The sequence below is a fragment of the Periplaneta americana genome, chromosome 1 (genome assembly GCF_040183065.1).
Source record: "Periplaneta americana isolate PAMFEO1 chromosome 1, P.americana_PAMFEO1_priV1, whole genome shotgun sequence".
NCBI lineage: Eukaryota > Metazoa > Arthropoda > Insecta > Blattodea > Blattidae > Periplaneta > Periplaneta americana.
In genome coordinates this window covers 58,068,662-58,083,117 of record NC_091117.1, presented here as the reverse complement: position 1 = coordinate 58,083,117, position 14,456 = coordinate 58,068,662, and positions in this window count along the sequence as shown.

Here is a 14,456-nt window from a genome sequence, read left to right as displayed (position 1 = left end):
CCAAGACCAAGAATACTGAAAGACAGATCGAATCCTCTAGAAGAAGACGATAATATTGATTTTAAGGTTAGATTTAGATTATCGAAAGACACATTCATGGCTCTCTTGCATGAAATAGGGCATTACATTGGAAAACAAATCACACGCAGTAAATTGCCTTGCGCTATTACGCAATAGGAGCGTTTCAGAATGTGATAGTGGATCATATTCATGTTTATAAATCTACAGTTTGTAGAATAATAAGATGTGTGACTGCATTGCAAGAATGAGAGAACAATACATTACTATGCGTCAAGGAAATTCTGTACAAACAGTAAAACAGGATTTCTTCTCAATTTGCAATTTTTCCAACGTTATTGGTGCATAGACTGTAGCCATATGAAAATTCAAAGCTCTAGTGGACACTTGAATGAGATGTACCGAAACAGGAAGGGTTACTTCTCTATCAATCTGTACCAAGAATCGTTGCATGTTGGCCTGGGTCAGTATTTGATGCCTATCTTGCGCAAAGTTTGAAAATAATGACTATCCAAAAACACAATATTACCATAGCGACACGCACGTATAATAAGCGAATGATTTGCGCCGGGCTACGAAGGCTCTGTCGTTTTGAATCTTTTCCGTTTAAACATGGAATAGTTAACAGATCGTTAAATATCACATTTGCAATGACCTATACTTTAAAGACTGGAATAGTTTAAAGGTCCGTTACTTAACGAGAGAATAGCAATTTATGGAACAGGTTTCTTGCAACCCAGCATTAGACTGTAGGTTTGCTACAACGCGTCGCCGGCTCACATACGAAAACACACAACCACTCGGTTTGAACAGTCACTCCAGCAGTGTTCCAAAATTCGTAATGGCATGAAATAACGATACACGGTAATCTATGAGTACATTCTTCCCCTAATTATGTTTTAATTTTATATTAAAAAGCAAGATACATTTAGTACTAATCAAGACATTCATAATTTTAATACAAGACATAAATCATATCTTCATTTACCCTCTGTTAGTCTAAGCTGTTATAAAAAAGGAGTTCACTATCCATGCATTACAGTCTTTAATGCACTGTCTATTTATCTTAAAGCTTGAAAGGACCATGAGAACAGGTTTAGAACATAGTTATCCAAATTTCGATAACCTAAACTTTCTACATAACTGATGGATTGTTGATGCTTGTAAATTCAATTATTCTACTTGATATGAAATGGACAATTTTGTATATATGTACAAATGCTTGTAAATGGAGTTAATCTGTTTACTATGTACTGTACATTTTTGTACAGCGTAACTGATGAAATGTATATGCTGTAAATTCAATAGTAGTCCATATACCTCAAGTAATAAATTGTTTTTGTATATAAATTGAAATAATCTACTTGATATGAATTGTACAATTTTGTATAGCTTGGCTAAAGTAAAGTGTTATGTTTTGTTTAACGACGCTCGCAACTGCCGAGATTATATCAGCATCCCCGGTGAGCCGGAATTTTGTCCCGCAGGAGTTCTTTTACATGCCAGTAAATCTACTGACATGAGCCTGTCGCATTTAAGCACACATAAATGTCATCGACCTGGGCCGGGATCGAACCCGCATCCTCGGGCACAGAAGTGCAGCGCTATACCAACTGCGCCAATCAGACCGAGTAAGTATGTTTGTAAATTGAAAGAAATTGAATTAATATGTTTACTATGTATTGTATATTTCTGCATAGCTTGGCTGATGAATTGAATATGCTTCAAATTAAATAGCCTAGTAATCTGTATAGCTCAATTGATGAATTGTTTATGCTTATAATTTGATGTAATTTGCATGATATGTATTATTATTATTATTATTATTATTATTATTATTATTATTATTATTATCAATATTTCTATATCTTAACCGATTGAATTGTTTATACATTTAATTTGAATTAACTTACTTGCTATATATTATATTTTATAGCTCAACTGATGAATGATTGTTTAGGTTTGTAAATGTAATCATCTGATTGGTATGTACTGTATATTTTTGTTGAGCCACCAAAGTAGCTCAGTCGGCAGACTCGATAGCCTGCTGATCCGGAACTGCGCTCGTGCTTGGGATATATCCTCGTTTGGGCAAATTACTGGTTGGTTTTTTTTTTTCGAGGTTTTCTCCAACCATAAGGTAAATTCCAGGTAATCTATGATGAATCCTCGGCCTCACCTAACCTGACTTCATCTCGCCAAAAAATTGCAATCTTGCAAAATTTTGACTTCTTCCACACCTTAACCCTTTCTTACCTATAGATACCATATGACAATAATTAACTTTATAGCATTTATATACTTGTGTGTTACATATGAAGGTAAATTTTGCTGGATAACTTCTATTTCAATACATTTTCATCAATATAGTTTTGTTTCAAATGTTGCCACTCCCGTAACTTGGTCCTAATACAGCTATTTGTTTCAACATGGATTGCTTGTAAATTTAATTTGGGTTAGAAAGGGTTAAAGCTTCAATGCTAATGTAAGGTCTACGGAATACAATAAATTAAATGAAATTTAATTTCAAAGAAAACAGTCTATTTTATTCAAAAACTACAAAGGGATAAATGATTCTTTATCAGGTTCTCTAATGATAAGAGTAAAAATCAGAATCTTACGGCTAGCACTTATCGAGTAAAACAGTGTTAATATTTAGAGTAAATGTATTTTTTCTGAGAAAAGTATTTATTTGGAAATAATATTCTACAAGAAGTATTTGTTGTATAGGCTAGTTTTAGAAAAACGTTTCATTGCTCAGATACTTTATAAGTCCCAGAATGGGGACAGTGCGCATGATCAGACATACAACGAAACAAATTAATTTTACGCAAATCTAGTCTTTCAGGAGAAGCTTCCTGTAAAGCAGATTTGAATAATTTCAAGGGAAAAATTGTTCCGGGGCCGGGTATCGATCCCGGGACCTCTGGTTGAACGTACCAGCGCTCTCCCAACTGAGCTACCCGGGAACTCCACCCGACATCGTCTCAACCCTTCCCTTATATCCACACAACTCGCATGGGCTGACGCAACGCCAGAGACCCACATCTAGTGCACACAAACTCTGTGTGACTTGGAATTGTGGTTTTCTGTTAACGTACACAGTGATGTACCGTATATATTATGCAAATCTAGTCTTTCAGGAGAAGCTTCCTGTAAATTAGATTTGAATAATTTCAACGGAAAAATTGTTCCGGGGGCAGGTATCGGTCACGGGACCTCTGGTTGAACGTACCAGGGAAGGGTTGAGACGATGTCGGGTGGAGTTCCCGGGTAGCTCAGTTGGGAGAGCGCTGGTACGTTCAACCAGAGGTCCCGGGATCGATACCCGGCCCCGGAACAATTTTTCCCTTGATATTATTCAAATTAATTTTATTACCTCAACTAATCGTTCTCTTCTGAACCAGGTCGCTCGTCGTCTGTTCATGCGCATTGCCTGCTTTCTTGGATTTATAAAGAACTGCGAGACAAACACGTTTTCTAATGCTACGTTTACACGGCGACAGTTTAGAGAAGAGAGCTAGAGATTATAGCTATCACCGTGTAAACGCTTGTGAGAGCAGGTATCTCGTTGACTCTAATATCTAAATAGAGAGTCTAAATAGAGCGGCCTTGAAAACTGCTCTCGCCGTGTAAACACCCTGAACAGAGAACTCGCATATACTGTCAGCTCTCATTATAGCTACTCTAAATTATTCAGCTAAGTTGAACGTTTTCATTAGCTCTCGCGACTGTTGCGTACGAGATTATACAAGCTTGCGCATAACTCTTGAAATACAGGTCTCAAGTAACAATCATGCTACGTTTGCACGGCGACAGTTCAGAGCGAAGTTCTGAAGAATCATGAGAGCTCTCTAACGGAGTGTTTACACGGTGACAGAATATAGCTTCTCTAAACCCATTAGCGAGCTCTCATGAGATTTATATAATTCTAAACTCTGAGTTATTCTCCGGACCGTTTACATGGTGCAGACAGTTTAGAGTGAGAGAAAGTGTTGAGAGAGAACCTTTAGAGAAGAATAGGCTAGTCAGTGCGTTTTTATGACATCATCACCCATCTAACTTCTGAGCAGTGTGTCAGCAGTTGTGTAACCTGACCGCGCATAGCACTTGCGTTACTAATATTGTTGGGTGAGTCATTATTTATTTATTCGTATAGAATACTATAATTGCACGAAGGACGGAGTTGATAGTCTTGATAAAATATGTGCAAATTATAGCTCAAGTCGGCACACATGTGATTTACATTCCATGAATCAGAGATCCATGAAAATAGTACCAATGGTAAGAGAAACTCAAAAAGTTTAGTTGTGTCAACATTGTTTCCCTACTTGATAACACGCCTCATAATAGTGCATATAAACAAATTTGTTCATTGTTGATGTGAAATGGCTGCTATAGACGACAGAAGAGCTTAATTTTCATGTGAACCAGTCGGTTATTAATGTGCAAAAGCATTACCGAACAAAGTTTGGTGCAGATCCACCCAGTGGGCCTAAAATCCGTAAATGGTACACAGATTTAAAGGCACGATTCTTCGCAAGCGGTTGCGACTCCATCCATACCTACTACAGTTGCTGCAAGCCCTAATACGAGAGGACAAAGTGCTACGAAGAAATTTTTGCACAAGGATGTAGACTTTAATTGAAAACCATAATGAATTTATTCGTTCCGTGGTGTGTTCTGACGACGTCACTTTTTAACTTTCTAGTAAGGTGAACATACATAACCTCAGAATCTGAAGATCGGAAAATCCGCGTACCTACGTGGAACTTGACTATAGGTTTGATGTGTGCCGTGTTACTAAGAGGGGGGACACATTGAACATCTTTAAGTCAAGAAACTAAACGTTTAGAGTTTCTCTTTCCATTGGTACTATTTTCATGCACCTCAGATGTGTTCGAAACCGGAAAGGTCTTTTGTAGGAACCCTGTATAAAGACAATTTTCAGGCTTCCTGATGAAAGAAAGGCAACGAATGCAGCTGAAGCAGTGGTTCTTGAGAAGAAGAAAAAGAAGAAGAAGATGTGCTTTGTGCCCCCCCAAATTAAAGAGGAAAAAAATATTCTTGCTACAAGGGCCAAAGTCCAATTTACCTCCAATGTTAAAAAAAAGTGTGCAGAATTTGCGATGAAAATGACCGATTGCGTTTAAGCTCCTCAAAAGAGACCGAGTGTTCAAAGAAAAAAATAACACTAATTTTTCACATAACATTGTTCATCTTCTTTCATTATATTGTGTTTATAATATATAACAAAGTGTTAACGAGAACTTTAATCAATGTTTATATTGGTTCTACTAATACAGTGTAAGAGTTGTGCCTATTTCGTTTTGTTAAATTATAACTATATTCTTGTTAACAGATACCGGTTCAGACCCCACTGTACCAGTTATGTGATTTGTTTGTAATGTACTAGGTGAGCGTTATTATTATTAATATGATGCATTATCAATAGTATTAAAGGAATATAGAAAATATTTCACATCAAGTGAATGGTGATAATTGCACAGTAATAAAAATTATAATAATACAATAGTGGTAATAATAACATAATAGTGATAATAATAATAATAATAATAATAATAATAATAATAACAAAATAATATTATTATTATTATTGTTATTATTATTATTATTATTATTATTATTATTATTATTATTACAGTTCGCACTTACTGGAGATTATGGAGCTTTCGCTGTACCTCCTCCAACAAATAGATAAGCAAGAATAAAACCAACAAAATAATTAACAACTAAAACAATGGACCTTGCTAAAATTACGGCCAAATTACATTAAATTAACAAAACTAAAAGCCAAATTCAGACGCCTCAACAGTCTCAGCTAATTTTGACAATGCCTGATTTCTCAAGGTCCTTATTCCTGTAATTCTTGTTAAACACATTCCACAAACAACTTTCCGATTCATATGCTTCAATCAATCTTCGTGTCTTCGACACTCTATTGTTTTTGGCCGTCATTTATACTGCTTCTGTCGCGAGAGTTTATGAAAAAGTTCAACTGAGTTGAATAATTTAGAGTAGCTATAATGAGAGTTGAGAGCATATGCGAGTTCTCTGTCCAGGTGTTTACACGGCGAGAGCAGTTTTAAAGGCCGCTCTATTTAGTCTTTCTAATATCTAATTAGAGTCAACGAGATACTTACTCTCAAAACCGTTTACACGGTGATATAGCTCGAACGGAACCTGGTGAAGCTTGACCTTGATGGGGAAACCAGTTCTACGGTCGGTTAAGAGTGGAGGGGGTAACACTTGTTCAATCCCGCTTGCATCTCGTCACATAACATCGGTCGGTAGTCGATCCCACACGACAATACTGTTCTCTCCCTCCAATTTTCACCAGGTTCCGCACGAGCTATACTCAGCTATAATCTCGAGCCCTCTCTTCTCTAAACTCTCGCCGTGTAAATGTAGAGACGCAATTCCGCCGCTCAGAGCGCTGTTCGGTTCTAGATATTTGTAGCAGAACACTTATTGACATTGACATTTGGGCATTTAAAGGACTCATCGTTGCGTATTAAATGCTTCGTACAATATATTATGGTCAACAGACGTAAGTTCAAAACTTCTACGTATCAATTATATTAAAATAAATGGTTGTCATTTTTTATATGAAAAGATATTACATATTATAAACTCAGGCACTACCTTCCTGTTGTTCAATTCATATACCATACATTTTCGAACATAATGAAAGAAACTTAATACATTTTACACGAGCAATGTAGTCTACCATTTTCATATCTTTATTTATTATTATTATTCATAATTTATTCTGTTAAGAACAATAAACTAATGTGTTTAGGGTATAAACCTGTTGCCAGGAAGCGTAATGTGACCAACAGCCTTTCCTTTATACTAATGACAATCCTCATAGTTGTGTCTTTTTTGCCAATTACAAGTCCGATCTGTAAGCTCCATGCCTATTCCGGCGAGATATCCAGGGGTTTTCTCAAATTGTTTCTGCCATAGTTGTAAACGCACTGACCAGCCTGTCCTTTTCTATATGCTCGCAACACTTTCTCTTACTCTAAACTGTCTGCACCATGTAAACGGTCCGGAGAGTAACATTAGAGTTTAGAGATATATAAATCTCATGAGAGCTCGCTAATGGGTTTAGAGAAGCTATATTCTGTCACCGTGTAAACACTCCCTTAGAGAGCTCTCCTGATACTTTAGATCTTCTCTCGCTCTAAACTGTCGCCGTGTAAACCTAGCATGAGACTATACACCAGTCCTCGGCAGAAATGTACTCACTATGACATCAGGCAATGCAACCAGCAATACACATGACGTCGCATGGCTGTGGGTAGGGTTGAGGGCCTGCTCAGAAGTCAGTGGCGTGCAGCCGTCGCAAACTTCATATTTACTGTACCATAACTTTCAAAGTGCCACAAAATTCTACGTTTATGTCATAACTAACAACCTCAAGATAGCGAATAAACTTTCATCTTTCAGTCGCGATCTTTGTTTTGATTTTGCAAGTTTCAATTTTGAAAAAAAAAATGTTCGCAACTGTAATTAGAACCAAACATAGCCGCTATATTGGCGGCAAATAACCTAAGGGAAGCATATTTTTTCGTATACAGAATTTTAAAGAAATTTAAACCACACATATCTTTGCACCTTGTTTGTAATATGTGTCACTCTGTAAATCAGCTACTACTTGCTGCATTTCTGGCTTATCCTTGTTTATGTCTATGGTTAAAGGATTCGCAAAAAGTAAGAAATCATTTGCAATATTTTTAAAATCACCTAATCGCCGTTGCTGAAATTCTGTTTTTAGATTTAGATGAGCATAATTATTTAAATTTCATTCAGAAATATCAGAAAGAGAGTGTAAGCATGGGAAATAATGAAACTGTTTTTTCCTCATACTTGATTTTCAGATATCTATCATTGTAATTAATTATTGCACCATATCGTACATATCTACTGTACAACGTTTTGCTATTGCCCTTCGTACTGCAATTTGGATTTAAAATGTTCATAAATACCTGTGATCTTCTGATGCTCTTTATGACATAGGCTACATTATAATGACATTTAATATTGTGTTGATAAATGCCCTTAAAACGTTTGAGCACAATAAACATATACCATTTTTTCCATAAGCACAAGAAAAATACGTCTCCTCCCATTCTTTTTTAAATACACGTGTCCTACCTGTGGACAGAGCCATGCTGAACTAGCTATATGTTACGCTACTGATAGCTGCTTGTACAATGTACCTGCGAAGGCTTGGTTCGGAGGGGGATGTGTACTGTTGTCACGCCAGGAGAAGGCGGCTGAAGTACTTAGACGGAGCGGAGGGGAAACAGTCGCGCATGCGCACCGCGCTGTTCACTGCAATATTTCTGTTTCACAAACATCTACTGCACGTGTCTATGAGTCTTTGCGACTTTGTGAAAATAATAGTGGGGTTTTTACTGTAGTGTTTTATTAGTTTCAACAAGACAATTGTTTTCAGTATACCACAATTCTTGTATTGATTTAGTTATCCTTTGCTTTTCGTGTTAATAGTGTTGATAATAATATAGTTAATAGAATTTATGTTATTGTACACTGTTATTTAGGTTTATAGCAGTTTTTGTTTATTGTAAATATGTCGACAAAGAGGAAACAAGGATTGACAATCTATAGCGAAGAAAGGAATATTATTAGAAGTGCAAAATAATTCTGTGATGAAGAAAAAGAACAGTGCCTTTGCATTCCTCTTACAAACCTACAGCAAAGGTAGAAAAGTACTCTAATCTATCCACAAGAACAATGTAGATGACTTCGACGGGAGATTGACAAAAAATATATAATTTAGAATTTTTTGACAAAAAAGATATAATTGAGAATGTTTATTTGAAAAAGAAAGAGGGCCATCGTCGTAGCTGAGGAGGTAGCGCGTTTGCCCGCTGATCTGCAGTTGTGCTCGGGAGTGAGTTCGATTCCCGTTTGCGCTGACTACCTGGTTGGGTTTTTTTCAGAGGTTTTCCCAAGCGGTAGGCGAATGTCAGGTAATCTATGGCGAATCCTTGGTTTCATTTCGCCAAATACTATCTCGCCATCATCAATTCAATAGACACTGAAGAAGCTAGTAGTTATTACAGTGTCGTTAAATAACAAGTAAAAAAAATACCAAGCTGCAACGAGCTTCTACCCTTTCACAAGGGAAAATTGATTTGAAATGAAAGACAACATTAAGACGAATACTGAAGAAAAAGGATTTCAGGTGGAAGAAGTGTGCAGCAAAAATTGAGGAAAACACTGTAAATTAGAATACGTGAAGATATCTACAGCAAATAAGAAAGCTTAGGAAAGTGGAAAAACCGATTTTGTATCTGGAGGAAATGCGGATAGATAGGCCTACCAATTTAACGTTTCCCAAGTGCTGGCAGGATAAAAATGTTATGGAAGTTTTGACTACCGTAAATGTGTCCAGAACACTCATTGTTGTCCATCAGGATGGTGGCGGTGGGGTTAATGGCTTTGTTGAGAGATTCGAATTAATATACACGGCTGGAACATAAACAGACGATTATCATGGACAAATCATACTCCAGAAATTTTGAAAAATGTGATAATGATAGTCATAGCGACAGCATCGAAGATGCGGAATCTTTTATGTCTGACTCCGTTCCCTTGTAGCCAAGTAAGTGGACCGAAGTTTTCAGGTTAGAGCGTAGCGTAAAGTTCCCCCGTCCCGCCTATCTACTCCCCGCGCCAACTCGTAGCGCGAAGACAGTATTCCTTGTCTGCCCCTGCAACGTCACTTACAAGGAGAGGACACGGTCTGTATATCACCGAATTAAATAAGATTGTGTGAGATGAAAGTACAAGACGTACTGTTTAAAATCATACCCGGTATAGGTGGCCAATGACCCCTCGTTTTGGAAATATTGGCTATTGTTTGTGACATACTTCCGTTAGGTGCCTAATAGGGAAACATTATACTATGTAACAGCGTAGCTCATATGGTTGGATCCTGACTTGTCATCCAGGCAACCCCAGTTCGAATCCTAATGCCTTCTCATTTTTTAAAACTTGATATTAATATTATTATTATTATTATTATTATTATTATTATTATTATTATTATTATTATTATTATTATTAGAACCAAGAGGACAATTTGGCTCAAGAGTCCAACGTCATGTAGATGAACTCACTTCTAAATTCGGAAATGTATGTGTAACACGTTCTTCATCAGGAAAGCTGACATCTCAACTCCATAAGCAATACCTGGAGAAAGTGATAGAGACAGATGTGAAATAGCAGCCATTTCTTCTAATTCTGGACTCATGGGAAGGGCAGGTAAATTCTTCTTTGTATGATGAAATATTTACAAATGAAGAAAATGAAGTAACGTGCAACCTTAAAGTGATTTCACCCAAATGTGCTGGATTATGCCAGTCCTGTGATGTTTATCTTTTAGACAGGTGAAGATTTTTATCAAATATTTGCAAAATAGCTCTTTCCTTTTAAAAACTGGACGACAAATTGCTTCAAGAGAGGATGCCCTCAAAATTCACTCCTTAATTCACTTTCAGTTGTCAGCTCCTATATTCAAAGCCATGTTGAAATATGCGTGGTATGCATCAAAATTAATAAACGAACGAGAAGTGTTTGTGAATGTGAAAGATGTCTGTTTCGCAGCAGAAGTGCGGAAAAATGTGTGTGACTGTGGACAATCTTCTTTCATTGCTGTGCATGGTGCAGGAAATATGTATGTTTTGTGTGTTTTTATGATATTTATCATAATGAAACATATACAAAATGAAGTGGAATAGAAACAGAACAGACACCAGTGACCTGCCTACGTGAGCAATATTTCCTTGTTTATCCTTTACAATACAATGTTAGTTAATTAGTAATTTGTTTAAAACATGACGAAGCGTTCAATACATTGAGAAATATAATATATGTAAATAGATTACTATGATCACACTATTAATCATTATTAAAAGAAAAAAAATAGGACCAGTTAAGATTCGAACTCAGGTTCCCTGAATAATCACTCACCACCCAACCATATGAGCTACGCTTTTACACAGACCAATGCTTCCCTATTAGGAACCTAACGGAAGTATGTCACAAACAATAGCCAATATTTCCAAAACGAGGGGTTATTGGCCGCCCATACCAGGTATGACTTTAAACAGTACTACTTGTACTTTCATCTTACACAATCTTATTTCATTCGGTGATATACAGAGCGTGTCCTCTCCTTGTTAGTAACAGGCATCGCGATGATATTTCTGCCGACGGTTGCTATACACTATCCAAGGAACAAGCTGTTAAACTGTGCACAGTTATATTTCTTCCTTTCTGTGTAATAGCCTCCGCTACACTCCCCATTAAATTGTACAACGTTATAGAAAGAGAAAAAAACCTGACTAAAATGTATCTGAAAGAATATTTTATCGTGAGACGACACAACCGCACAAGCAAATAGTCTTAACAAGAAGAAACGTAAAGACTTTCCTTCATTTTCAAAATGTATCACAATTTTACGAATAAAGAAATCATAGAATATAGTAGTTACCGATGCATACCTTCGTTCTTGCGATGAATCCTCAATGAGTGACTTTTGTTCTTTATGTCTTGAGTTGACAAGTTGTCGAGTTCAAAGTTTGTTTAAGCTACAAAAATCTGTACTTTCCTCTTAAATGAATTACACGAAACTGAAATACATATGAAAGCCTTATGGTAAACAGTCAGTTAACAGCCCTACAAAGCGCTTACTGAAAATCAAATGATAGGAAACGTGTTCGATTTGTGACAGTGTCATTACTTCCTTTCGTGATCCCCACTGCACTAGAGCCTGTCACGGATTTTACGAATATTATATTTACATGTGCGTGAATGTTAGTAACGAAATAGCGCGGTATTCCCTACAAAATTTGCTTTTATTGGTGAAGGAAATAGACCGATAGGCAATATTTTGGTTGTATGCGTTAGGCTAGAGCAGTCATGTTAAACTCATTGTCACTATAAACTTACACAGAATATAATCCAGACAACGGGCAGATGATATAAAGGAGACAATTCAATCGTACCTGCATTCGGTGTTCTGCGACCGATCACATTGCCGTGTGGCGTGTGCGAATGCAAGACCAAGGAAATTTCTTGTGCACAATTAGCTACAGTATTTAGCGACAAGCTTATGGTCTCGAATTTCGAAGATTCATTGGGACATACATTCTTTGCTGTTGTTAAATACAGTCTTAATAAATTGCCCTTTCGACTAAGTTCCATGTCTTGCGACAATTATGCTCACTAGCTTATAACTTGCTCTCACAACATCAATACTATCTCCATGTTCTACAGGGTGATTCACGAGGAAAGGTAAATAATTTAGGATACGATATCTTAGGCCATTTTGAGTGAAAGAGTTCATATGAACATAGGTCCGTTTTCGAACGATGGCGGAGCTACAGTAGATGCATTTTTTTTTTGGTAAAACGTTTCGCCCCAATGTGAATCAGACGTTACCATATGCTGCTGAAGTGAGACGTGAGACAAGGTCAAGGTCAAGATCGCAATGAATGACGTAACATTGGAATCTGCATTGTGAGCGATGTAGATAAGAGAAACAAACCGGGTGTTGGGGCATTAAAAATGTCCAATCGCCTGCCCTTGTCTGATGTAATGACACAGAACCCGCAGATAACATACACAGCCTACACTATCATCAATTCACAGCAGTCTAGTCAGCTACCTACAGTACAGTAGTTATACAGGTTCAGTTATCAGAAGTGTTAAGTTGTGTTTTTCAAGATCCCTTATAAATTTTCGACTACAGAATACGCCCATATTGTGTATGTTTATGGTTTGTGCGATGGAAGTTCCTTGCGTGCCGTCGCTGAATATGAACGACGATTTCCGAACAGAAGAGTACCATATCGAAGAGTATTCACTGTCTATGGAGTTGGATGAAAGATTTGGTATAGCAAAGGAAAGAGGTAACGAGAGGGGCGCTAATCGACCGTATTTTGGATGCTGCATAAAGAACAGCTACATACGTGCAACTCTCCCGAACGATGAGCGCAACAGTGCATTGAAGCAGAAGGAGTTACCTTTGAAAATGTGCGAAAAAATCGACCTCGACGTCTAGAATATTAGGTATGTATGCATACGTGAATATAAACTTTAAATTTGTCCATTATCTGTCTCTAAATGCGAGTTAGTACAATGGAATCTCAGAAGTTTTTGTGAAATCAAAGAGCCACATCTCCGTAACCGTTCGAAAACGGACTTATATTCATATGAACTTTTTGACTTAGAATGACTTCAGAATTCACATCCTAAATTTTTTATCTTTCTTCGTGAATCACCCTGTATATATGAAGTGGAAGTGAAATAGCCTTACAGATTTCCAGAGCGAATAGCTCATGTTGTAACAGAAAAACAATAATATCATATTGGTGGAAAGTTCATAGTTTTTTCCCCGAATGTTTAACAATCTGTTATTCCGTAATTATTGCGACTAGGATTGTGAGTTTTGTCCATATAGATAGGAAATTAACAAAGAATAATTTATCCCTCTGGCGTCTTTCAATAGCGTACACGGTTTTCGTGTAAATTTAATTTTAAAAACCTCAAAGTTCAAACTATTGCACGAAACGAACGCGCGGCAATTGTCTTGACAGCTTACGTACGGATACTCACCGAGTTCGTTGACTTCCTACATCTGTATACGAGTAGAGTGTTTTAGCGGCGATGTTGCCGGACTGCTGAAACTTCAAACTTTATTTTCTAATTATCCGTGGATTTAATTACAAAACAACGTAATATTGATTTTCTATTCATTTACGTGTACCCTATCGTCTCTTTCATTCTACAAGGTTATTTCACTTCCACCATGTGTGTGTCTGCGTGCGTGCAGCATTCGAGAGCAAAGAGAAATGACAAAGAAAACGAGGTTTAAGGAAATGGGAAGAAGAAAAAAAATCATTGAGGAAAAACGAGAGACATGTAAAAAATATTTGACCACAGGGAAGGAAAACGTCAAAGCTTTCTATCACTCCGAAAGAGCAATTTCTAAAAGTGAGGTACCGTACGTAAAAATATCACATACAATCTTGGAATGAATTTGTATCTTTTCTAGAAAATGAAGTAGCACGTCCTCAATCCCAGACATAGGAAATGCTCAATTTTTTTCCTAATGACAATAAAGAGTCTATCCCCCTTAATCTAATATCTCAAGATAAATGGCTACAATATTATCAAGACTTACGGAGTCAAGACACAACTCCCTTGACTATGCAACATTCAGAAAATTCTGACATAGAACATATTACACTAGATGAACTTATATCAGCACTCAGAAATTCCAAGATCAATAAAGCACAAGTGGAAGGCAACATAAGCATGGAATTGTTTAAAAACTTGAGTGAACCATTTTTGCACAGATTTTACAACTTCCT